Source organism: Eublepharis macularius, chromosome 13 (assembly GCF_028583425.1).
Source record: "Eublepharis macularius isolate TG4126 chromosome 13, MPM_Emac_v1.0, whole genome shotgun sequence".
NCBI classification, from domain to species: Eukaryota; Metazoa; Chordata; class Lepidosauria; order Squamata; family Eublepharidae; genus Eublepharis; species Eublepharis macularius.
The window spans coordinates 58,646,869-58,672,289 of NC_072802.1; positions in this window are offsets into that span (position 1 = coordinate 58,646,869).

Consider the following 25,421-nt stretch of genomic DNA (forward strand, 5'->3'; position numbering starts at 1 on the left):
ATGATAAGAATTTTCCTTTTGCAAAGAGCTCTTAGCATCTCTGGAGGGAGTAAACGGGACTGTTTAAATTCCCGGTGTCATGAATCATGCCTGATGGAAGATACAGCCACAGAGATGAAGCAGGGAGGTTGCTGACAACATACTCTGTTATCACTGACTATTCCGCAGTTTTTTTCTCCCTTTTGGGCTAAACAATGAATAGGTGCAGCACATTGCACACTGCTTGCCTCAGTTCTCCCGTCTGTAAGATGGGAATTGTAATAATCGGCCTCAAAGAGCTGTGGCGATTATATCTTTGTGGATAGGTGGTTTAGATTTGCTGTGTTACTGGAACCGCCAACCAATATGAGCCTGTACAATTACAACAAATGTAAGATCGTTTTGAATATACATATTGGCTCTCTCTACCTCTCTTTCCCATTCCCCTCGAGCTTATATACATTATATTTTCCTGAACCGTTTCTCTAATGACCAAATACCCGATTCATTCTAAGCTTTCCCTTCCCAATATTTTTGACATCCACCTTCATGCTGCTCAGGAAAGGAATCTTATTGTGAGCACAAAGATGGGGCAAGAAAAGAACATCTCCCTGTTCTGGGGTCATGGTATATTTCATAGCTTTCTAGATCCTGATGAGAAAAGTGATGGCTTGGCTTGGAGACCCATGACATAGAGCTTCTGGGAAATGTGGGCAAGCTTCTTCAAATGTTTTGGAGGAAAACTGGAATGCAAATGTAAGGGAACATCGTCCAGCGGCACAGCACATATTTTCATACTGAATCTTCCAGGTTTGATTCCTGTTGTCCCTGGTTAAGGGAGTGGTTGGTGATGCAAGTCCTAGAGAATAACTGTCAGGAAGGGTAAACGATGCTGGGCTAGATGTAGGTTTAACTCATTAGGAGACAGCTTTACAAGTACTATTAATTGGCTGAGTTGGATGCTTTTGGTGGCTTGAGAAGTGGGGAGGGAGGCAGTCATTGGCAGTCTCTGCATCTGTGGTCCCAAGCTTGCTCCCTGGCATCTTCAGTTGGTATTAGATTCTGGGAAAGACCTTTTACTTCCTGAAGGCCCCAAAGCATGGCTGGCAGTCAGAGGAGGCAATACTAAGCTGGATGGACAGAGGGTCTGTCTTGGTCTATGGCAGCTTTATGTGTGCATATTAACGAATAAACTGCGGTTGACTTGCAACCGATAGACATGCATCTTTCTTCATGAGACAGATCCTTCCTATCTTATGATCTGCTGAAGATCAGATCAGAACATATTAAGAGGGCCTAGAGCAGCAGTTCCTGGAGCGGATGCTGTGGGAAGACTGCTATGAGAAATAACCCGGTCGTCCCAAAGGTCCCATCCATAAAGGAGGCTGTCAGCCGCATCTCTACATGGATAAATAAGGAAAGAAGCTTGTCGCATTTTGGTGACCCATATATTGTGGCATAGCCTTTCACGAGTGAGAACTCTGTCTGATGCTTGACCATGACGCTCCATTGGCAGAGAGATTAATGCCCAGACCTACAAGCATCTGGGGGTGGGGGAGCTATTACAAAGGGAGAGTGGAGGCCCCATTTCCCCCAGGACGAGGTGTGTTGCTTTGCATTGAGAAGCATAGGTGGATCTCTGGACAGCTGCCTGCTCTGGCTTCCTGATCCCCCCCCCCACACACACTAATCTCCACTTGCTGTACCATGGCTTCAAGTCCCAGCCAGCATAGAGGTACAGCAGAATAAATTGCTCTCAGAAGAGGCTGCCATGTTGCATCTCTGTGTGATTCATGCAGAAGAATGCACCAGAACAGGGACTCTCAGGCTCCTCTTAAATCTGGTTGGGTCAATTCAAAATAACAATTCTCTTGGATTATAAAATTTTTGGAAAGCATCAGGCTTGACAGTGATCTGAGGACTGAGGAGTGATCATTAACAGGACTGTAGAAGATGAAAGACTGAAACAGTGGAAAGAACAATTCCTGTATATTGAGAATGACTCTTGTTTGATTGTTTTTCTGCCTGTACATGCCTTGTTTTATTTGTTAAGTATTGCTAAAAGTAAACTCTGTATGTTAATTGCCAGCTAATGCAAGGTGCAAGCTCTGAGTCATTACTGACCCATGGGGGGACATCACATCACGATGTTTTCTTGGCAGACTTTTTACAGGGTGGTTTGCCATTGCCTTCCCCAGTCATCTACACTTTACCCCCAGAAAACTGGATACTCATTTTACCGACCTTGGAAGGATCAAAGACTGAGTCAACCTTGAGCCGGCTACATGAACCCAGCTTCCGCCAGGATCGAACGCTGATCGTGAGCAGAGCTTGAGCTGCACTACGGCAGTTTACCACTCTGCGCCATGGGGCTCTTACTTAGCTTATAGCACGGCGTTATAAGCTTATAGCCAGCTTATAGCACGGTGTTAATTGGTCAGTTCAGCATTCACACCGTGGTCCGATTGTATTCCAGTAGTCTGAGGATGCCTGATATTGCCATACCTCTGAATCTACACAAACCTACGTCTGGCCAGTACCTGGCTGGGAGAGTGGCTAGGAACCCCCATATATAACAAATATGTTACAATCTGGGCTGTGGAGGTATGAGTTCAAGTTTCAGATGAGTAATGATCACTCATTGCAGCAGTTCCCCATATGTAAAATGGGAATCATAATCTCCCTTGTGATCTCTTGATATTTGTGAGGTGGTGGTTTAAGTGTGCAGTGTTACTGGAACAGCTATCCAATATCCTCAACGGATGAGAATGTACAATTACAAGCATTTTAGATCATTTTGAATATATACATTAACTTGCTGTACCTTCTATACTTGTTGCATAGAATTAAGTCATATATTTTGAGTAAACTCAAAAGGAAGTTAGACCCGAGAGTTTATTTAAGCTTGGTGCTGAAGCTTCCCCCCCCCCCCCCACCCATTTGCACTGCTTTCTTCTGTGCGGACACAGCCCTTCAACATGGGTGATGTTCTTCTAGGCACTAAGCACTTTTCAGATCATTGAAGGGTGCTGACCTTACATGAGTGGAAGTACCTGATAGAAGAATCCACTCAGCAGTGGAACTCAGCAGCTGGGGGAAAGGCCCTGTGCAAGTGGAGGCAAGCCTTGGGATCCATGTCTGGGACTTCCCAGTTTCTATGGAACCATCTGCCTACATGAAGGTCACCTTTATGGAAGGGGTTAAAGTGGCAGAAATGGAGGGCTGGATTGAGCAATGCTGTAAGTGGAATGCCTTTTCCTTGCACAGGGGTGTTTTGTCTCTTGAGTGAGAAAAATCAAATTAAATCCAAAGATGTTCTTCCAACAGTGCAAGCAGAAATGTCTGAACCACTATGGACATATTTTATTATAGGGTGGTATGAACTTCTGCCTTCTCGTTGCACTTGTTGCACTTGTTTGGGTCCAGCCCTATTGGTTAAAGTTGTTTTCTGTTTTCTTGTAGTCAGACTCAAGTGGTAGTAAATTTATGTCTGAGTATCCAAACAGCTTTTGTCTCCATATTTTCAAACTTGGAATAATGTCAGTTCTCCAAGATTTTGCAGCCCATCTCTGTATTTTATAGGGTGGTTTTTGTATAAGCAAGAATAAGGGTTCTAAACACAATCTTGATCCTGTAAGGAAATAATTGTTTCTTCAACTGTCGTTTCAGAGTAGTGATATAGGGTGGAAAAAATTCTGTAATGGCAATTTTTCTAATGCTTTATCTTTCTGCAGAACATTTTCCATGTCTGTAACAGTGTTATTTCATTCATGCCATTAATTCCAAAGCAGATCAATACTGCATCAGTAAAGCTGGCCAGTAAGTTGTAATTAGCTTTCTTTTTAGGAAGCTATCTCTATGAACTATCTATCATTTTGATACACACACAATATTTAAACGACATTAATTATGGCCTTTTGTCCCCTCCCCATGAAATATTTTATTTCTGTTACTTGGCTACTGGGAAAAAAAGTCTGACATACTTTTTGGTGGTGGAAAGTACCTTCGAATCATAGCTGACTTACGGCGACTCCTTCTGGGGTTTTCATGGCTAATAGAGGTAGTTTGCCATTGCCTGCCTCTGCAATTCCTGGTCTTGTTGGAGGTCTCCCATCCAATTACAAACCAAGGCCAACCCTACTTAGCTTCTGAGATTTTACAAGATCGGGCTTGCCTGGCTTGACTACTGAGATCAGGGTCAGATATGCCCTTAAAGTACATGAAGTTAACAATGTATACTTCTTTAACAAGTTTTGTTTCTTAACTATAAGGAGCATTTGATATAGTTAGTAAACAACAATTATTAAACAATTTGAACACAACTGATTTTGGGGGATTAGAAAAATATCTGGAAAATCAGGATAACAGAAACCTGTTTTTGTTTCTCATCTTATTTGTTAAAACAGAATTAGGTACTCTCAGGGCTTTTTTTCAGCTGGAACGCAGTGGAACGGAGTTCCGGCATCTCTTGAAAATGGTCTCCAGACAGAGGGGAGGGCAATCTAAACTCCCCTCTGTCTGGAGATCAGGGGGTGGGGCCTCCAGCCATGTGACCATTTTCGCCAAGGGCAATTAAAACTTTAAAAAACTCCCCCCCTTGTTCCAGCTGACCCAAAGTGACGTCATTGTGCAGTCCTGGGAGCGTGTGCGCACTTTGTGCACGAGCATGTGGTCCCGGGGTGCCACCTCCTGCCAAGAGTTGCCCCCTGTGCTGGCAACCCACTGAGTTCCACTACCTCTTTTCCCAGAAAAAAAGCCCTGGGTACTCTGATAGTCATTGTGTTGTTTTTAAACTGAGAAGGCAACTAAGGACAAGCAATTGGGTCATGGGATCTGGATTCTTGAATCTATTCAGTTTTAAAATGCCTTTCTACAGAACTCTCTCTTCCTTTGTGCCTGTTGATATTGGGCTAGGTGTGTGGCTGACCTTTCTCAACCATCTCATTTCTAGGTGAACACAGGCCTCATTGTCAATATGTGGCCCTAGCATGCGTTGAGCTTGTGAAACGAATTGCAACAAGGATGTTGTGCTGGCAATGAATGTAAATGGCAGCTGGGGTGGCAATGTAGTAAGAAGCTTTTTGGAGAGAACTTTATTAGACATATAAATGCATAGACATAGATCAATAGCTGTACCATATGAATACTAAAAGACAATAATGTAAAAAAAACCCCATGAGAATAAGAGAAATGGCACAGTGACTTGCATGGCAGAATTAACTTGCAATGCTGGTAGACATTAACTTGTCAAATGGAGGGCTTTGCATAAAGTGTGGTGAGATGTAAATATTGGATGTAACTTGCAATGTTGAATGAAAAATAAAGGATTTGAGAAATGCATAGATGGATTATGGTTACTAATGCATAGATGGATTATGGTTACCATATAAGCAAGAAGTACACCTATTTATTAAAACAGTTACCTCCCATGTCTTTTAACTGACCTAACAGGTCTTCAAAGCAGCTTTCTATATGCCGAGATGATATTCCCCTGGTACCGGAATAGCAACATCTATTATGCCCTGCTTATGAACTTCTTTGTGACACTAACATGACAGAGGAGAACTATCCACTAGGTATGGCAAACGTGTACAGCTAAGCCTCAACTCCTTTTTCTTTTAAAATGAGAAGCGTTTGAGGGGGACAGGGGAATTTAAAGTGGAGAAATGGTTGGAGAGGGCTAGGTTGATTAATCCTTTCCCTTCTCGTTGAGTAAAGGGCAGTCAATAACAAGCTGTGCTTTACAATTGCACTTTGTGAAAAGCTGGGCAGGTGCCATGGAAAGTACTGACGGGCACCATGGTGCCTGCGGGTGCCGTGTTGGAGAGCCCTGCACTAACCACCCCACTCAGAGCAGAACCACAAGTGACAAAAGGCACAGATTGGACACTAGTCAGCTTCCCTCAAGTTTTGATGGGAAATGTAGGCAGCTTGGCGGCATGTTGGACAAGTGACAGTTGAAAAGTCCATTGGACAGCAGTCAGAGAGCCAAGCTGCAAGACCAGGATGCCTACATTTCCCATCAAAACTTGAGGGAAGCTGACAAGTGTCCAATCTGTGCCTTTTGTCACTTGTGGTTCTGCTCTCACTCTCTCCTGGTTTGCAGAGGTGAGATCAGACCTCCCAGCCACACCTCACACTGTTGTAGCACAGTGGTTAAGTGGTTCGACTGTGAATCAGCACTTTACTGGTTCGAATCCCACTATTGCCATGAGCTCAGTAGGTGGCCTTGAGTAAGCCACTCCTCTCAGCCCCAGCTGCCTTGTGGGGATAATAATAACACTAACTTGTTCACTGCTCTGGATGAGGCAGTAATCTATCTAGAAGAACAGTATGTAAGTCTTTGTGTATTTGACATTGAGAGCTTCTTCATTACAATAATGGCCTAACCGGTCTAAGAGTCTCCTCAAGCCGATCTTGGTCAGGGAGGTTGGGACCATGTAATCTGCGTAAAGGAGAACTGAAATCTTTTGTTGTCCCAGAGAAGGTGGCATAAATTGGGGACCTGACAGAGACTCATTGATATCATTGATGCACAGGTTAAATAGTAGAGGGGCCAGCACACGACCCTGTTTCACGCCTCTACTAATAGGGATTCTGTTGGTTAATGATCCAGAGGTTCCCACCCTGATTTGAGCAAAAGTATCTTTGTGCAGCTCACGGAGCAGAAACAGCAGTTGCTTATCTAGTATGCAGGTGCAGTAGTAGTAGTTGTTGCTGTTGTTATTACACCAGCCTCTGGTTAGCCCGAGTGCATGCAGACTGCCATGTTGGGTTGGACCTGTGGTTTGTTGAGCTCAGACTCCATCTGCCACTACTAGCCAGAACACTGAGCTAGAAGATGTGCTGTTTTGACCAGCCTTGCTCTTTGGGAGAAATGCCACTGCTCAGTTCTGCTTACCCAATGGTAATGTGAGAGCCGGTCCTGGGTAGCTTAGACCTACACTGGGGTAGTACAAAGGAACATGAAAGCATTTATCTAAGAACAGGCTTAGTGATTTTGCTGGAAATGGAACCGCTGCTTCTGCATCCAGGATTGTAGCTAGGCAACACCGAGCCTTTCAACCAGTTCTTCGAGAAAGAAATCTTAGCTGGTAGTAAGAATATACCATGTAGCCATGCACATTTATGTGACACTCAGAGCATGGAATTGCATGGAACAACCTGACCAAGTGGGGGACTTCCTGGCAGCCACTTTGCTGGCAGAGGGAGGGCAGACTATAAATACAATCTGACAGGGCTTTTTTTCTGGGAAAAGAAGTGGTGGAACTCAGGACTGCACAATGACATCACTTTGGGTCAGCTGGAACAAGGGGGGAGTTTTTTAAAGTTTAAATTGCCCTCGGTGAAAATGGTCGCATGGCCGGTGGCCCCGCCCCCTGATCTCCAGACAGAGGGGAGTTTAGATTGCCCTGCGCGCCATTGGCATGGAGGGCAATCTAAACTCCCCTCTGTCTGGAGATCAGGGGGCGGGGCCACCGGCCATGCGACCATTTTCTAGAGGTGCCGGAACTCCATTCCACTGCGTTCCAGCTGAAAAAAATCCTGCAATCTGAGTTGCTGAAATGAGGGTAAACCTCTACAGATGTGCCATTGTGCCAACAAGTCTGCAGACCTTTCCTTTGCATATTTATTTCTGAGTAAATTCTACTGCCTTCAGTGAGCTTTGCATTGGAAACACGTACAGGATCAGGGCTGCTGGGGAAGACTAGAAGGTCAAAAGTTTGGAGGCCTATGAAACCCCAGGAAGGCGATGCTGGCCACAAGGGTTGGAGTGTTTTAATTGGGTCTTCATGGTGCGAAGGAGAGCCAGCCCTAGATGGCATCTTTGGGGGCCCATGATGCCACCCCCAGTGGCCCAGCTGCTCTTAGAGACCTTTAGGATTTGGTTTTTCTATTATTTGAAGATGAATATCAATAGATTTGGAGCACTCTAAAGAGGAATGAAAGGGCACACAAAAAAGGAGAGGAGAGGTTCCTGCCTTGAGCAGCTTGCGATGTAAAAAGAGCAGTGACATGATATATGGGAAATCCTGATTAAATCTCCTGTCCTATTTTTTAACCTTAAGAAGCAGCAAAGGAGAGCAGAATTTGGGAGAGGCAGTGTGTGTATGGAACCCTTTTCCTGATGCTGTTTTCTGGGGCTTCCTCCCTGTCTCCCTGGTCTTGGGGAATGGGACAGGAGGAAGGGACCTAGTATGAGGCCCTGACTTTTTTCCTGCCAGAATTAATAATAGTTTAGGGCCATTTCTACTGGGAAAATGGTGTGTGTAGTGGGGGAAAGGGCATACACCTCACCAGCACTGTAGTCCTTATTCAAATCAGGATCCTCTGCCTCCCCCCCTCTTGTGTTGGCTTTTAAAGTTTAAATCAATATGTCAGGAGGTCTTTCCCTAATGTAACATGGATTTTGATCCTACGTTGGTGGCTGAGAGTCCCTGGTTTGCACCTCGCTTCTGTCATGGGATCACTCGGTAGCTTTAGGAGGGAATGTCTCTCTACCCCTCCCAGTATATTTTTATCCCATCTTTCCTCCGAAAAGACTCAGGGTGCTATGCAAGCTTCTGTCTTCCCCCATTTCATCCTCACAGCAACCCTGCAAGGTAGGCTATGCTGAGTGTGTGTGACTGGCCTGAGGTTGCCCACTTTGCTTCACAGCAGAGGGGGGATTTGAACCCGAGTTTCCCACATCCTAGCCTTTACACTCTAACCATTACACTGTGCCATCTCTATCAGACCCAGTCCCCCATCTGCTGTATGGGGTGATGATACGAACCTTTTTAACAGGATTCTTGTAGGACTACAAAAATATAATGTGCTCTGAGCACCCTGGAGCATTATCTTATGTACACACAATTATTAAATTTCAGTTGTGCAGAAGTGAAGAAATGTAAGGGATCAGAGAGGCCCAGCACTTCTGATTTTATGAACAGAAGGTCAGTTCCTGTGACCAGACAGCATCGCACAATGGTTAGAGTGTCAGACTACAATCTGGAGACCCAGGTTTGAATTCCCTTTCTACCAAGGAAGCTCTCTGGGTAACCCTGGGCCAGTCACACTCTCTCAACCTAACTGACCTCACAGGGTGGTGGTGTTTGTTAGGATAAAATAGAAGAAGGGGAGGATAATGATGTTGTCAACTGCTTTAGGCTCCCTCTGGGGAGAAAAGCAGGACACAGGTATCTAACATAAAATAAATACTAATGCAAAATGCATTTGCCACTGAAATGGCTGCTCGAATGCTGCAAGACAGAGATGCCAATTTGGGCGTGCAGATTTAATGTGCATATTTTGGCCACGTTCTTCTGTTCAAATATTTTGGAAAGAAATAACTTTGATAAATGACATGACTGGATGTGCGGTACCATATGTCCCTAAAATACTTTTTATGGCATTAAATGAACAGCACTATTAATTGCATCGATCCAGCGCTGCTGATGAATTTACAGTTGCTAAGTCATGTCCAGCTTCTCGTTGGAGAAAGAAAGACAGTATTCCTGTAGAGAATCTGTACTGTGGTTTGGAGGTCAAAGCTGGCCAGTTTTCCAAGAAAACACCCTAGAACCCAGAGAGGCAAATTTGCTGGGGAAATGGGCAATATGGGTGATCCATTGGAAGAACATGCCTGCCACTGTTCTATTCTGTATTATAGTTTTATTTCTGTGTATTTAAAAATGCTGTGTGGAAAGAGAACGATTTAATGAAAGCCCCCCGTTTAACAGCCAACCAAGTTATTTGGGCAAACGTAGCTGATTTTTATTCATCATCTTTGTGTCTTGCCTTTCCTCCAAGGAGAACACGATTATTCTATCTCCTCCGCCTCCGGCCTGGATCTCATCAGATCTCAGAAACTAGGCAGGGTTGGCCTTGGTTAGTAATTGGATGGGGAACCTCCAACAAAGACCAAGTTTGTTATGCAGAGGGAGGCAGTAGTAAACTACCTCTGAATGTCTCTTGCCTTGAAAACCCCAGCAGGGGTTGCCGTAAGTCAGCTATGACTTGATGGTACTTTCCCCTCCCTCTCCCCACAAATAGTCTGGTAATATAGGCCAGGTTGCAAGAGAATAACTGGCTTAAGATTGCTCTGTCACATTCATGGATGAGCGGGGATTTGAACTTGAGTGTTCCTGATCCCAGACCAATACTTTAACCTAGTTCTTACTGAGATGGTAAACCTGTGTCTGAAATGCATCACTTCAAACTACTGGTGGAGGTTTAAATGTTCCTTTGAACCCCAAAATCCTTGCCCATTAAAAACTAGCATGTCAGGACGGGAGAAAGGATGTAATCTAGTCTCCCCTGACTTGCTAGCTTTCTCTGTGCAGGTTCCCTCCATCCCCATAGGGGACCATTTATTTATGTGTGCTTCCACTCAGGGCCAAGCTACAAGTGACGAATGACACTTGAACGGCAAGTGGATTGAGTGGAGCGCAAGTGAACAGGGAGAAATACACTTGCCGTTCAAGTGTTATTCGTCACTTGTAGCTTCGCCCTTAGTCTAAGAAGATTTCCCTCTAGCTTTCCCTACAGATATGCTAGTTTTCTTAGTGCAGGGTTGTTGTTTTTGCACAGATGAGTATTTGCTCATAACAAGCCTCCACCTGCAGTCTAAAGTGGTACAGCCCAAACTCAGATTTAGAACAAAGACTCTCTCCTACACCAGCTTTTAGGCAGTTTATCACACATCCTTAAATCAGAGTACTTTTAGACCCTGCCTCTCAGTTCACACAAGGGGCATGAACTTGGTGTGTACAGGCAGCTTGCCTCACCCTGCGGGGCTTATCTGTTGAATTCATGACACAATTGAACAGATCAAGAGGCATTGCCTTCTTCTGCAAACTCTGTTGCATGAGCCTCATGTGATTGTTTGGGTATCAGGAGCATGTGGCCCATGTTGGAAATCCGGTTTTCCTAATTGTTTTGAAACTGCTGGCTGGTGTGTGGCCTGTCTTCCCCTCCATGCCTTGTGATCAGGCAAGGGGCTGCCCCTATATTTGGAATGCTTGTGTGTGTTTTATTCAAGATCCACCCACTCTCTGCAACAGTGAACCAAAGAATCCAAGACCTGCCTTGAACAAACCATCTGTGAAACTGTCTGTTCCATGGCTTATTTCCAAAAAATGGCATTATGGGCTAAAGAAGTCTCAGTCATAGACTTGTCTGGGTTGTAGCAATTTTAGTGCAAATAGGTTTTCATAACCTTAGCCTGAGCAGGTAGGTACCTTCCAAATATTTACATCCTGCTTTTCCACATGCAATACTCATCCAAAGCAACTAACCATTAAATCTGTTTTTATTCTGTTTGTCCTCTGAGAGGCTCAGAGTGGAATACACAGTGCTCTCCCTTTTCCTTTATCCTCACAATAACCCTGAGAGGTAGGCAAGGCTTAGGGAAAGTGACTGGTCCAATGAGCTTCAGAGTTAAGTAAAGATGTGAACTGGTTTCTTAAACCCTAGAGAACTGCCCTTTTTTTGTTCCCCTTTGGACTTGCTGCTAGTGTGCGTTGCAGAGAGCAAGGACTCGATGCTTGCTTTGCAGGCACTTTGAGAGGAACAGAAATAGGGCAAGACAGAGCCATTCAGTGGTGGAGGCAATTCTTCCCTGGCTCTGACCCTTGGCTTGGTCTTCACGACAGTATGCTACCTGCCGTTTGGCTTGTGCTTCCTGTCCATGGCTGCTTCCACACACGTTGGATAATCCACTTTCAATACTCTTTAGTGAACATTTGAAACTGATTTTCTATGTGTGGAACAAAAAATCCCCTTCAAAAGGATTGCGAAAGTGCATTGAAAGTGCATTATTCGACGTGTGTGGAAATGGCCCATGTCCCTCTTGGGTTTTCTTGCCCAGGATTCTAGCCTTGATGCTGATGAAGTCATAACTCTGGCCCTGCCTCTTCCTGTCATGTGATTCCGATGTCACATGACTTCCTATTCCCCTTTGCAGTTCTGTGGATCCCATGGCTGGTAGATCTGTGATCTAAAACAATGCAGACCCCTGTTTTAGACATGCTTTCATCCTCAGAGATCCACAACTAGGAGATCTAGTTGTGGATCTCTGTTAGAAGAGGTGCCTTTGGAAGAACTTGCAGATCTTAGGTATTAGAAGAGAATTCCCTGGGATTTTACAGGGCTTAGGGATAATTATTCTGTGGCCCAGAGATACTTGAGGCATTCCTGAGAATGTGGATATGTCCAGAGGGATATTTTAGGTGTGCCTTGTAAGAAATTATTTGCTGTGAGGGCTCAGGGGTAGAGTATCTGGTTTGCATGTGGAAAATTCCGGGTTCAATCCTCTGTCTCTCTAGTTAAAAGAATCAAATAGTAGGTGACCTGGAAGACCTCTGCCTGAGACCGGGGAAAGCTGCTGCCAGTCAGAGCAGTCAATACTAACCTTGATAGATCAATGGTCTGACTCAGTAACAGGCAGCTTCATGTATGCACCTTCTGGCTTCTGTCTCTAGTATGGATATAGACATTCCCCTGGCAAGGACCAATATCCAGGGCCCTCCCAAGTTTGATTCCATCTGGTTTAATGTCCATTAAAGGAGGTATTTATTGATGACCGAATGTGCAAGCTCTGGCTGAACGTGCAAGCCAGAGAGGAAAGAAATAGATGTGGGCATCTCCTTAGCATCTTGCGCAAGCTCAAAGGTTAAAAAAGCAGCAGTGAAACTGACAAGGTTTCCCTCCTCTTCATCCATTGGGTTTCAGGGCTATTGTGGATTTCCTTTCTATCGTGCAAGAGTGTCTCCCCACTGGTTAAGTGGTGGGGAAAAGCTTGTCAGTTTCATTATTGTTTTCCTAAAGAGAATGCATAAGTAGCACTGTAAATTAAATAGCAGCAGGAGAACCGACTGATATTTGGCATGCATTTATGCATGTAAAGCCCCAGTGTGCATGTGTTAGCCCTCTGCATATAATGTGCATCCATTTATGCTGCTGTTCTTTCAAGATTGAACGTGCAGAAAATTATTCAGGATACTCTGTGGGTGGAAAAACACAAAGAAGTGGAAATAAGGGACTCATTTCATACATCTCTAGTTGAAAACCTCACGGAGTATGCAAATGTTTGTATGACTTTCTAGATCCTGGCCTGTATTCTGAGACTAGGAACGCTTCCTAATAATCATACACACCCAGGAAAGAGCTGAATCATTTTTCTTGCTGTCAGACCCCACAAAGGCTTGCAGCAGCTGCTAATAAATTTTTTGTAGGCAAATGCAGAAATAGGGAAGTGTGCAATGAAAGCAGAGAATATCACACATACAATGAAGATACTTGGGAGGGGATGCAGAAGACGTTGCCTTAGGGCCTTTTTGCATATTGTAGCTACCATGTGGAGCTCCTCCCTGCAAAGAGCCTTTCGACATGTATATCTAGTCAAAGTTTTAATTTTTAAAATTTTTTAAAAAAATATTTTCAAAATAAAAGGGGTACAGAAAGAAGAGGGGGAGATACATGGTCAAAGGAGGGGTAGGATTTTGCACTACAAGAGTTATTAAAATACAGAGTACTCAAAACGTATCTTATTCGGAGTTAATCAATATTAAAATAAAGAATACATATACTATTCCAGCTACTGTATATTTTCACATGTACCTTCCCAAACTAAATACATCATGCAATCTACCTCGTCATTAATATTTTCCCATTTCCATCTTATCATAGCTTTATATTCAATATTTAACAATATATCAATATATAATCCTCATTCCATTATTGCTGCACTATTTCATCTTAACTCTTTATATAACTGATTAATATAGCAATCCTCTCTACTTGTCCCTAACTTTATCAGTGTTTCCAAATCTACAAACTATAGATCTACCAACTATAGATTTACAAATCTACAAACAATAAGATGTTGCAGTTTTATAAAGTAGAATAAGATCACATACTGACTTACTGCCTATAGCTTATAAGAGCTTATAGCCTAACAAGGGGAGAAAGGTATGAATATATAATCAAATATTTAATTGGTAAAATAGTCAAAGTTTTGTTGAATTGCTTATAACCATAGTCACTCAATCTGTGGTGCATTGGGTAGAAATATAGGAAAAGACAGGAGGAATAATTGCATGTGGTCTGAAGTAGAGGGTGAATGGGGTTTGGTACCTCCTGTCCTCTCTATGTGATACCCTGTCTCTTAAGATTCAAGATCCTTGTGAATGATATGTACAGGATGAAGGAATGCCAAAATGACCTGTCCTAGCCCATATCCTAAAGCATTATTGCACATGTATATGGGGTGGGATGGGGAGTTGTGAATTTCCTGCATTGTTCAGGGGGTTGGACTAGATGACCCTGGAGGTACCTTCCAACTCTATGATTCTATGTACCAGTTCACACTTGGCCTGTGATGTTGTACCCCCAAGTACCAACAAGGCCAGAATGCATTGCGTTGCAGTGGAAAGAAGCAGTTGATGAAATTATCCTGTGAGTAGGAGGCTAACCAGAGGCTGGTATACAGTGAGCAGTAACCCTTGGCAAGTTTCAGGAACCACACACCCCTGTGGTTGGGCCACTCCCATTTTGACACTGCTCCAGTGTTGCTTACAACTTGTGTGTGTTTAAATTCAGACAGGCTGCCTGTGTTGTGGTGCCACCAGGAGAGCAGCACCTGTGCCCCCTTCTGAGGTCTCTCCAGGGCACCTGCCTTGCTCAACTTCCCTAACGAAGCCACTTTCAGTTGGTTTTTGCAAATATTTATTCATTTATTGACTCCATTTATTTTATTTATTTAAAACACTTATATGCTGCCTTTCTACTCAAGTAAAGTGCCTAAGGTAGCAAAGGCATTAAAGGTATCAAGGCATTAAAAACATTAAAATAGCAAGATGGATAGCCGTCTTATTCTGTCTGTAGCAGCAGAAAAGAGCAAGAGTCCAGTAGCACCTGTAAGACTAACAAAATTTGTGGTCGGATATGAACTTTCGTGAACCACAGCTCACTTCTTCAGATCTGAAGAAGTGAGCTGTGGCTCACGAAAGCTCATATCCGACCACAAATTTTGTTAAGTCTTATAGGTGCTACTTGACTCTTGCTCTTTTCTATTAAAACAGCAGTTTTATACTCTTTATATCCTGCTTTTCTCCCCAATGGGGACTCAAAGCAGCTTACATCATTCTCTCCTGTATTTTATCCTCACAGCAACCCTGTAAGGTAGGTTAGGCTGAGAGTGTGTGACTAGCCCAAGGTCACTCGGAAAGTTTCCCTGGAAGAGGGGATTTGAACCTGGGTCTCTCAGTTCCTACTGTGATTCTCTAATCACAACACCCCACATTTGCCAAGTATCACCCTCTTCCATTATATTAGATCTCGGGGGCACCCAATGAAGGAAAATAGACAAACGGACAAGAGGAAACACTACTTGACTCAACAAGCAAATAGTGGGATTTCCTGCCAGCGGCTGTAGTGACGGCCACAAGCATAGATGGCATTAAAAGAGAATTAGACAGAAAGGTCCATCAATGCTTTTACTAGCCATGGTTAGTAGAGGGAACCTCTGCATTTTATTTATGTATTTATTTAATTTGTTTTATATTCAGCTCGCCCCGCAAGCGGGCTCACTGTGGATCCCAAGAATAAAATCAATAGAGTAGCATAACAGTATAAAAACATCAGTTTTTACATTTATATTTTAAGCTTGCCAGTCCCCTGGTGGGGGGATATCCCCAGAAGTGGGGTACTCAGGAGCAAGCGCTGCACACTCACACGAGGTAAGTGCCCTTCCATGTGACTCCCCCCATGCCCCCCATCCCCTGCTTTCAACCCCCCCCCCCCAAAGAGACCTGGCAAATCTGTTTTCAGAGGCATATTCAAAGCCCCGTGCCAGTTCATTGGACCTGCCAGGCAACTGGTTGGCTACTGTGTTGGCTAATCTGCAACGAAAGAGAGACATTGTTACATTGACATAATGAGTACAGTGGAACATGTACCCGTTGGGACCCTGCGGTGGATTAATTCTTCTGGACCAGCAAAAGAGAAGGCATAAATAAGACTTGAATTGGCAGAGTTTTGTAGAGAGTCTTTATTATTATTATTTATTACATTGATAGTCCACCCTCCCCGCGAGCGGGCTGAGGGCAGATTACAACATAAAAATAAATACAGATAAGTTACAACAGAAAAGCAATAAAATCACAAAGTTCGCAATCTAAGTTCAGTGGCATGAAACAAGCTCTACGAATCTAACTTCTAATGTCCCAAGACTGGATTCCATTCATCCTTCCCTACAACCCATAGGAGGAGGAGAAGGGATGGAGACATGAAATTGATGTTCCAAATCACTACTCCTACATGGGGGGCTATTGGTTGTATGCCCCCCCCCCCACTGATAGGAGACCTGCAGGGAGGCTAATTCAGTAGATCTAAGTGCTGGCATCAACCATATGCCTGGAGGAACATTTCTGTCTTGCAGGCCCGCCAAAAGGACACAAGGTCTTGGTGGGCCCGAGTATTCCCCGACAGAGAGTTCCACCAGGTTGGGGCCAGGACCGAAAACGCCCTGGCCTGGTCGAGGCCAGTCGAGCCTCCCCGGGGCCTGGGACCACCAGTCGATGTTTTCCTGCTGATCTAAGTGCTCTCCGGGGTACGTATGGTTAGAGGCGGTCCCTCAGGTACTGTCAGGAAAATGAGTGAGTATTTATTGTATTATCTACTGGATCATTTATTTACTCCTATTTATTACTATTTACTGTGCACTGTCGCACTTTTGTCACTTGTGATTATGAGGAATTGATGGTTATTGATCACATTCTCCGGAAGAATGATACTCTCTTTTCTGGTGGACTTATTCCCGAGGGAGCCTCATTTGGGTTGTGTACTGTGTGAAGCAGAATGCTGGACTAGGTAGACCACGGGTCTGATCCAGCAATGCTCTTCTTGTGTTCTTACTGCCAGCATGTGGAGGGACTTGTGTGTTCCCCTGCAGCACAGGAAGGAGTTGTGTTGCAGGAACTTCTGCGCTGCCAGAATAACATTAGAAGGGTGTGTGTGATAGGTGCATAAAGGAGTGAACTCCTTTCTTCCCGCCCTGTTTCAGTACCTCTTGGGGGACCCTGAGGACTGATTTACGTGTTACTGGGACTTGTTATGTCAGGAGTAACAAACACCTTGAAGTGAGGGAAGCAACTGAGAAAAGGGCCAGGAGGTTTTCGGCAGGAAGCCTCACCGCCCGCTGCGGGGGCTTTATGTGAACGAGACAACCACTGAATCAGCGAGTTTGATGAATCCATCAACATCTGGTGTTGACAGATGTTACATCTCTGGTGTGGGATCCATCCAGAGGGCAGCAGCCACCGTGACGCCCCCGAAATATGAGCGCTGGCCTCAGTTTGAAGTTCATGAAAGGTTTGTTAAACTGAAGAAAGAGCGAAGATAGCTTCTCTTGCGACATCTAAATGCAGCCCTTGGCCTGTTTCTGCTAACACACACAAAAAGGGAGAGAGCCGCATTTCTCTCAGAAATCTGAGGAATCTTTAGCTAAACAAGGCTGTTCAAACAACACCTTAGTGTGGGTGATTTGTCTAGGTTGGAGGTACCGGCTGCCACCTTGTTGTGAAAGTTGTCCCTTGCTGCTCTCTATTGGTATCGGGCCTGAATAAAATGTAGCCGGTTGGGGTCTGTATTATTCCAAAGCAGACAACAGGTGACTGTTTAGTCAGACTGGACCAGGCAGAGGTCAACAGGGTTCAGGCCTCCTCTGGTTTTCCTTCTACTACGCATCTGTAGAAATGGTCCCAGGAGCCTTTGCGCTGGACAGATGGCCTGTTTGTGGAAAGGAAGGGCTTCCCTGTGCCAAATGTCCCCCACCCCAATATCTGCCTCCTCCTTGCTCCGAGGCGGGGACAAAAAAAATGAGGTCAGTAAGTACACACCCCGGCGGCTGCAAGTCGGCTTCTCAAAGCCTCTGGTATGGCACTGTGGAGCCCCGGCTGGTCTCCTGCCTCTTGAATTATTCACACTACAAATGGATAAAATGGCCTGCTGGGAGAAGAATGGGGCCTTCGGAGCATGTGCTTTGTTTCTTAAAGAGAAATGTTCCTTTACTGGAATATAAAGTACAAATTGCTTTTTCCTTTCTTGTGCTCAATGGTGTTGCCTTTCCCAGTCTTGTGTAAACTGCCTCACACTCCACTTAATCCTTTGGTTCATCAGGCTGGTGTTGTGTAGCAGTTACAGTCACAGGCCAGGATTTGGGAGACTTGGGCTTGAGGTAACATACATGGATCTTTCCTCCTTTGTTTTATCTTTACAACAGCCTTGCAAGGGAGGTTAGGCTGAGAGAGTGTGATGGCCCAATTCCCCCAGCAGCTTTCCTAGCAGAATGGTAATTTGAAGGCAAATCTCAAAGATCCTAATACGACACTGTAACCACTACACAACACTGCTTCTGGCTTGTATACTGAGGGGAACTTTTTTAGAAAGCTGTTGGTGGTATAGTGGTTAGAGTGTCAACTAACATCTGGGAGCCCCAGGTTTGAATCCCTGTTCTGCTATGAAAGCTTGCTGGGTGACCTTGGGCCAGTCATACTCTCTCAGCCTAATCTACCTCCCAAGGTGGTTGTGAGGATAAAACAGAGGAGATGAGAATAATATACGCTGCTTTGGGCCCCCACTGGAAAGCAAGGCAGGGTATAGATGAAGTGAGTAAATAAATAAATAGTTTGTTGGACTAGAACTGAAGCAGATGTGTATTCAGAATCACTGTTCAGCTGTAACACTCTCTAGTTTTGGAATCCATTGAAAACTGGGATCTTGGAAGCAGGTTGACATCTGCACCTGCTTATAATAACATTTGATTTATATGCCGCCCTTCAGGACAACTTAATGCCCACTCAGAGCAGTTTACAAAGTATGTCATTATTATCCCCACAACAAAACACCCTGTGAGGTGGGTGGGGGTGAGAGAGCTCCAGAGAGCTGTGACTAGCCCAAGGTCACCCAGCTGGCTTCAAGTGGAGGAGTGGGGAGTTAAACCCAGCTCTCCAGATTAGAGTCCCATGCTCTTAACCACTACACCAAACTGGCTCTCCATTATACTCCATTATGGCTGCAGAACTTGAATTTTATTTGAGGTTATGGTTTGGAATGTTATATATATCAGATATCAGAATACGATTCAGGTCATGCTTCAATTTATGTGCAGGATGAGGCTTTTGCAAAGTGAGCAATGTATGACAAAAATCCACTGAACTCCGTATTAATGTGTGTTGACAGTGATGGAGTTCCTTCGTATGCAGCATATTTCCCATGTGGTCACTGTTGTTGATTTTTGTGGTTTGAGCTCCCCCCCCCCTCTTCCAGGCAAACATCCACACTATGTTTAGCCTTGAAGCCCAGAGAAAAATGCTGTCTGTTTACTGTTATGCATTCCTCCTTGAGAAATTCTGAAACGTCCCTTGACAGCTGAGGATGCCTTGATGCAATTCACACAGCTTAGGGACTGAAAGCAGGATCCAACCTTCCAAGGGCCCAAAGCTGCTAAGGAGTTAACCAAAACGAGGAGCCCTGTGCTGTCAGAAAGACTGAACAGATTTATTGAACAATCTGCTTTTGTGGGCTGGAGCCCACTCCCTTCAAATGCATTTACGGGTATTTCAAAGCTGTATTATACTGATTGCATTGTGAAATCTTTGGTGATGTGTATTAGAACTGGAACATACTTTGTTTTGTTTTACTTTTGGCCATGTGATGTAATTATATTGGTAAAATATAGCTTGTATAATACATAAGCATATGCTTTCACATCTGATGCTGGGATTGCCAGCTGTCAGGCTATGGTAGACAGATCCCTGGACCATTGCAACAAGACACAGGTTCTTGGTTAAATGGTTTTTATTCAGAAATCAGATCATTTCCATATATATGTCCATAGGACTACTCAGAAGCAAGGTAAACATCTAAGCAGCAAGAGTAAAAGTTGACAGGAATGACATCATGTGAGAGAGACTTCTCTTTTAACATTCAAGTCTGCTCTTTCCCCCACTCCCAATCATAAACAAGATTTTGGTGCTTTTCTTGTGTGAGAACGTTTCACGTATTTGTAATATCAAGTTGAGTCACTAGAAAACAATACATAGCAAAGCCTGAGAGGAAGTAGCATACAAGGTCAGAAACACTTGGAAGCTGTTGCAATTTGTTAGATAAACACCTGTGAAAGCCTGTGAAAGAAATAGTTATGGCGTTGGTAAAATGATATCAAGTTACAGCAGGATACATTGGTTCAGAACAAAAAGATCATTAGAATTGGCATAGATGGGGCTCCAAGTGGTGGCTGGCGATCTCCTGGAATTACAACTGATCTTCAGGCCACAGAGATCAGTGACCCTTGAGAAAAAGGCTGCTTTGGAGGATGGACTCTATGGTATTATACTACACTGAGGTCCCTTCCTTCCTCAAATCCCGCCTTCCTGAAGCTTCACCTCCCAAATCTCCAGGAATTTCTCAATCTGGAACTGGCAACCCTATCTGATACCGTCTAGTAAAACTGTTAATAGCAGCAGAGACCCACTGAATTTTGGATCAGGGCCATGATAGACAGTTATTCCTTCCCCCTACACCTTTTTCCCATTGGAAATGTCCCACCGAATTTCCATTTGCTCCATAAGAGAAAAGATGCATCCATTCTCACAAAAGCTTCTGCCGTCATAAACGTGTTACAAGTACCAATCCTACGAACACTTTGCTAGGAGTAAGCCCCATTGAATAGACTTGAGTAGGATTCTGAGCAGACCAGATTGGTCTCAGGGTCTTTCAAGTGCTACGAGATTTGTTGTTTTTCTGCTGCATAGGCAAAATGCAGATAGCTGTTTTGGAGTCAGATTCTAGATGTGAAGAATCAGGAATATTGTGGCACCATAATGACTAATAGAATTTATACTTTCATGGACTAGAGCTCTCTTCAGCTCTATTCCACAAATGCTTATGCTGAAATAAAATTTTGTTAGCCTTTAAGGTTCCACTAGATTCTTGTTTATTTTTGCTGCAGTTAGTCCCTGGAAGATGCCCAGAAAACATGATAGCACCTTGTTGGTTAACTGGAAGTCTTGTCTAGAATACGGTGGCTGGTGGGAACCAGTCTGCAAATGAAGGCAGATGACGAGAGAAGTTTGATTTAAGGGGTGTGAGTGTGTGAGTGTGTGTTCTTCTCTATGGTGAGTTGTCAGTTTCAGGCAGTGTGAAGGACACACAGAGTGCAGATTCAGCATCTGGGAAAGTGCAAGTGTGGGGAGGGGCATGTGCAATTCAGCAAGAAACACAAATGAATGGCAGGGGAGCTGAACTCAGCCAAATTTCAAATTGTGGCTATTATAGTGGGGTTTTTTCATACTACCCCTCCTCACCTTTATGGTAGGCAGTGCTTCGAACAAGATGTGCTCTGTGGGCCCATAGTGTCACTGCTATCTACACATTATGCCATCTCCATCTGGACCTAATCCATACTACTGCGCCAGACAGAGAGGGTGAGTTGACTGCCGGTAGCTGTTTCTTCTTGCTCCTCTCGTGGCTCACTCGTCTATTTTGGATTGCCAGCCTCTAAGTGGCTTGGAGTTCTTGAATTATTGCCAGTCTCCAGACTCCAGAGATTGGTTTTCCCTAGAGGAAATGGCAACTTTGAAGGGTGGACTTTATGGCATCACATCCCTCCGCTCCGCAAACTCCGCCCACCCCAGGCACCGCCCCAAAACTCCAGGAATTTCCCAAGCTGAATTTGGGCGCCCTTCTTCTGTGATAAGCTTTATGAAGTAGTAAACAGTCCAGTAGCACCTTTAAGACTGACCCACTTATTGTAACATAAGCTTTTGAGAACCGCAGCTCTCTTTGTCAGAGCTGTGGTTCTTGAAAGCATATGCTGCAATAAGTTCGTTAGTCTTAAAGGTGCTGCTGGACTCTCTACTATTTTGCAACTACAGACTAACACGGGTAACTCCTCTAGCTTTATGGAGGATGCTTTATTTCTCTTTTTCTGGTTTCATATTATTTTACGTCTATGGTCATGTTTATCTTTTTTTAACAGTTGTTTAATTAAAGCCGTGAGCTGCCTAGGGTGTTCTTTGAGGAGAGGAGGCCAGTAAGCGTTTCAGACACATAAGCAAAGGATTCTTACCTTCGTTTTGGTGCTGAGAACTCCTGAATGGCTCTTCAAGGCTGGCAGAAGGGTGGAGAAAATTTGAGTTTTGGGATGGACCGTGGGGTGTGGAGGTGAATTGAAACCTTGTTGGAGTAACAAAGGGTGTGACAAGTAAGGAGGGAAAAGGATTGTTCTGAGTTTCTGGTTCTGGTATAACTGGAACGGCTTGATGGTAATCCTCAGGAGAATGTAAAGTGAAGGACAAGAAAAGCCTTGCCAGCAAAATCCTGATTTCGGAAGGTCTCGTGATTAGTTCATGTTTGCAGGCTGGTCATTATTTCCTGTCTGACTTTGTGCCCCGATGCTTGGGCTGGGTGCTGAAAAGGGCACTAGATAGGAATCCCTCGAGAGGGCCTGTCACTAGAAATGCTGTGGTTGTGATATAATGAGGCTTATCATAAATCAATGCAAAATGTGGTAAGTCTAAAGTTGTTTAAGGTTTTTAATCAAGTACACTTTAATTTTAATATGTTTAACGTGATCATTTTTATCACAAAGCTGGTAAAACATGATCAAAAGAATGAATTGTGGTCTAGTGAGTTGTTGGTTCAGCTGTTATCTCCGCCACAAACTCACTTGAATTGAGGAGGCAAGCTCCTGGCAGACGGGACCACTAACCCTCCGTTGTGTTTAGAACTGATCTTAGTTCTCCTGGAGAAAATGGCTGGTTTGGAGGGTGGACTCTTTGTAGGGTTGCCAAGTCCCCTTACCTTCCTGGCGGGCTGGCACTTACCTCTAGGACGCCTTCTTGCACGCAATGACAGCAATTTTGAGAGTGACATCATGACACAGGCCCTGGGAATGCTCCCGGGCTTCATGCCAGGCTGATTTGGGCCTCCAAACAGGCCAAATCAGCCTGGCACAAAGCCCGGGAGCATTCCCAGGGCCTGTGACAGGAGTGACGCTGTTGTGCCGTGCCAGGGGCTTGCCCTGGGAGGCCTGTTCCCAAATCTTTTCCCCACTGGCCAGGTGAGTGGTGGTGGGCGGAAGAGGCTAGAAGCGGGGGATCTCCTGCCTTCACCAGGGCACCAGCAACTCTAACTCTGTGGCATTATACTCCACTGAGGTCCCTCCCCTCCAGCTCCAAATCTCAAGGAATTTCCAAACCGGGAGTTGGCAACCCTATCCTCAAGGCGATTCTCATTTAATACTTCATTAACCACACTTAAAATGCAGTGTATTTGTTCTCCTTCAGCCTCACCTACAGCAGCTAGGTGGTAATTATATCCCTGTTTTTCTGTTGAGAAATTTGAAAAACATAACCCCGATTTCTCCCCACCCCCTCACAAGTGCTTCAGGCCAATAATAATACATTACATGTGTTTTGTTATCTTGATTGTACCTTTGGGACAACAAAACAGAGAAACCTGACATGTATATAAAAAATATTTCGAAATGACAGAATTAGACATTATCCATTAGACGTCATGAGAGCCAGTCTGGTGTAGTGGTTAAGAGCAGCAGGACTCTAATCTGGAGAGCCGGGTTTGATTCCCCACTCCTCCGCTTGAAGCCAGCTGGGTCAGTCACAGCTCTTCTAGAGCTCTCTCAGCCCCACCCACCCCACAGGGTGTTTTGTTGTGGGGATAATAATAACATACTTTGTAGACTGCTCTGAGTGGGTGTGAAGTTGTCCTGAAGGGCGCTATATAAATCAAATATTGTTGTTGTTATGGTATCTAAGAGTAAATGGCTGGCCTCTGAGTAGATGACGAAGCCACAAAACCAGGCCACCTACAAGTGAGGGAGAATCTTGGCGTGCTTGGAAGACTCCCCAGATATATTAAAAAAATATAACTTGATAAATTAACTGAAATAAAAACCATATTTACTCAGAAAGAAGATGACCCTGAATGTAAGATGATCTCCTTAAAAATGTTAACATCCCTCCAGTTTTTTTTATTCAACATAACTGTAACTCATAAGCAATGCTCAATTTACATGGGGGAAAAGCATCTGATGTGAGGGGCAAACAGCAGTCAGTGGGTGCTGGGGCAGAAAAATGCACGGAAAGTCACCCTGTGGAAGTCCCATTGTCTGTGCACTGCTACATTAGCAATGGGGAAACTCAAGGAAATTGTTTCTGTGCTGACAACCCCAATGTCTGTATTGGCGTGTCCTTTATTGATTTCTGCTCAGCTTCTTCCAAACAGAGGTTTTGAATTTTTCCTGCTGCAGCAGCTTTCTCTTTGTGTGTAATCTGCCCTGTTTTCTGTTCTGAGTTCAGAATGTAGACAGCTTTGGTTACAGACGTATGTAGTCCAGCTTTTCCTGTTCGCCGGGGATAGCCCCTATGTCCTGTTCCCTGTCTCTGAACTGGACTTGCCAACTACCAGGTTGCAGCTGGAGATCTCCCAGAATTACAGTGTTCTCCAGGCCAGAGAGATCGGTTCCTGATGTTTTATCCTGATGTTTCCTTTGGGGCCTTAACATTGTTTTTTCGTAGTGTGAAACATTGCAGTGGTCATTCTTTATAATTCAACTCCTTTCCCAGGCTCTCTAGAAATTAAATCTCTGGCTTGGTGGTAGATCTCTATTGCCTACAGATACAGATGTGTGTCCCAAGAAGGCACCATGCAGTACACAGCTGGCCATATGAATTCACTGCAGCTGCTGTGGAACGTAGATTTCAAGCTACGTGATGTAGCCATTTTGCTGAAGCTAAATAGATCCAAATCGAGTCAGTATCTGAATGGGGGACCATTGAGGAACCTTATATTCACCACCTTAATTGAGGTGTATCAAAGCAAGCAAGCATTTTGAACCATCGTAGGACGGTGATGTTTTTCTAGGCTATCTTTCACCAAAAAAAGAACAAACACCATCTTGGCTTTTAAATCAGGTTATTGAAGAGGGACAGAATGTGTCAGAGTAAGATCTTCAGCATTTTTAGGAAGGGCAGGGATTCTTGTTACGAAAATCGAAGGGTTACAAACACATCCCTGTTTCTAGTTGTGAAGCGTTGGAAGGCACGGCGACGTGAGCCAGCAATTCATTTCCAATTCAATCAAATGTGTGCACTGTTGTTCCTAGATTTCTGAATCCTTTGTGTGTGTGTATATTTATGCAAAACTCTTGTTCAGCAAGAGGAGATCAGATATCTTCTTGTCATCTTTGGAAAAGCGTCTCTGTGTGCAGCTTTGGTTAAACCTCCACCCTTCCACCATGCACTCCCAACCCTGGGAAAGCTCCCAAGCTTTGACTCCACATATAAAAACCATTTAAATAAACAAAGCCCAGTAGGAAAGCATCTCAGAGTCCCATTTTCCTGGCTGTCCCTTTTGACTCTGTGTGTGTGTGTGTG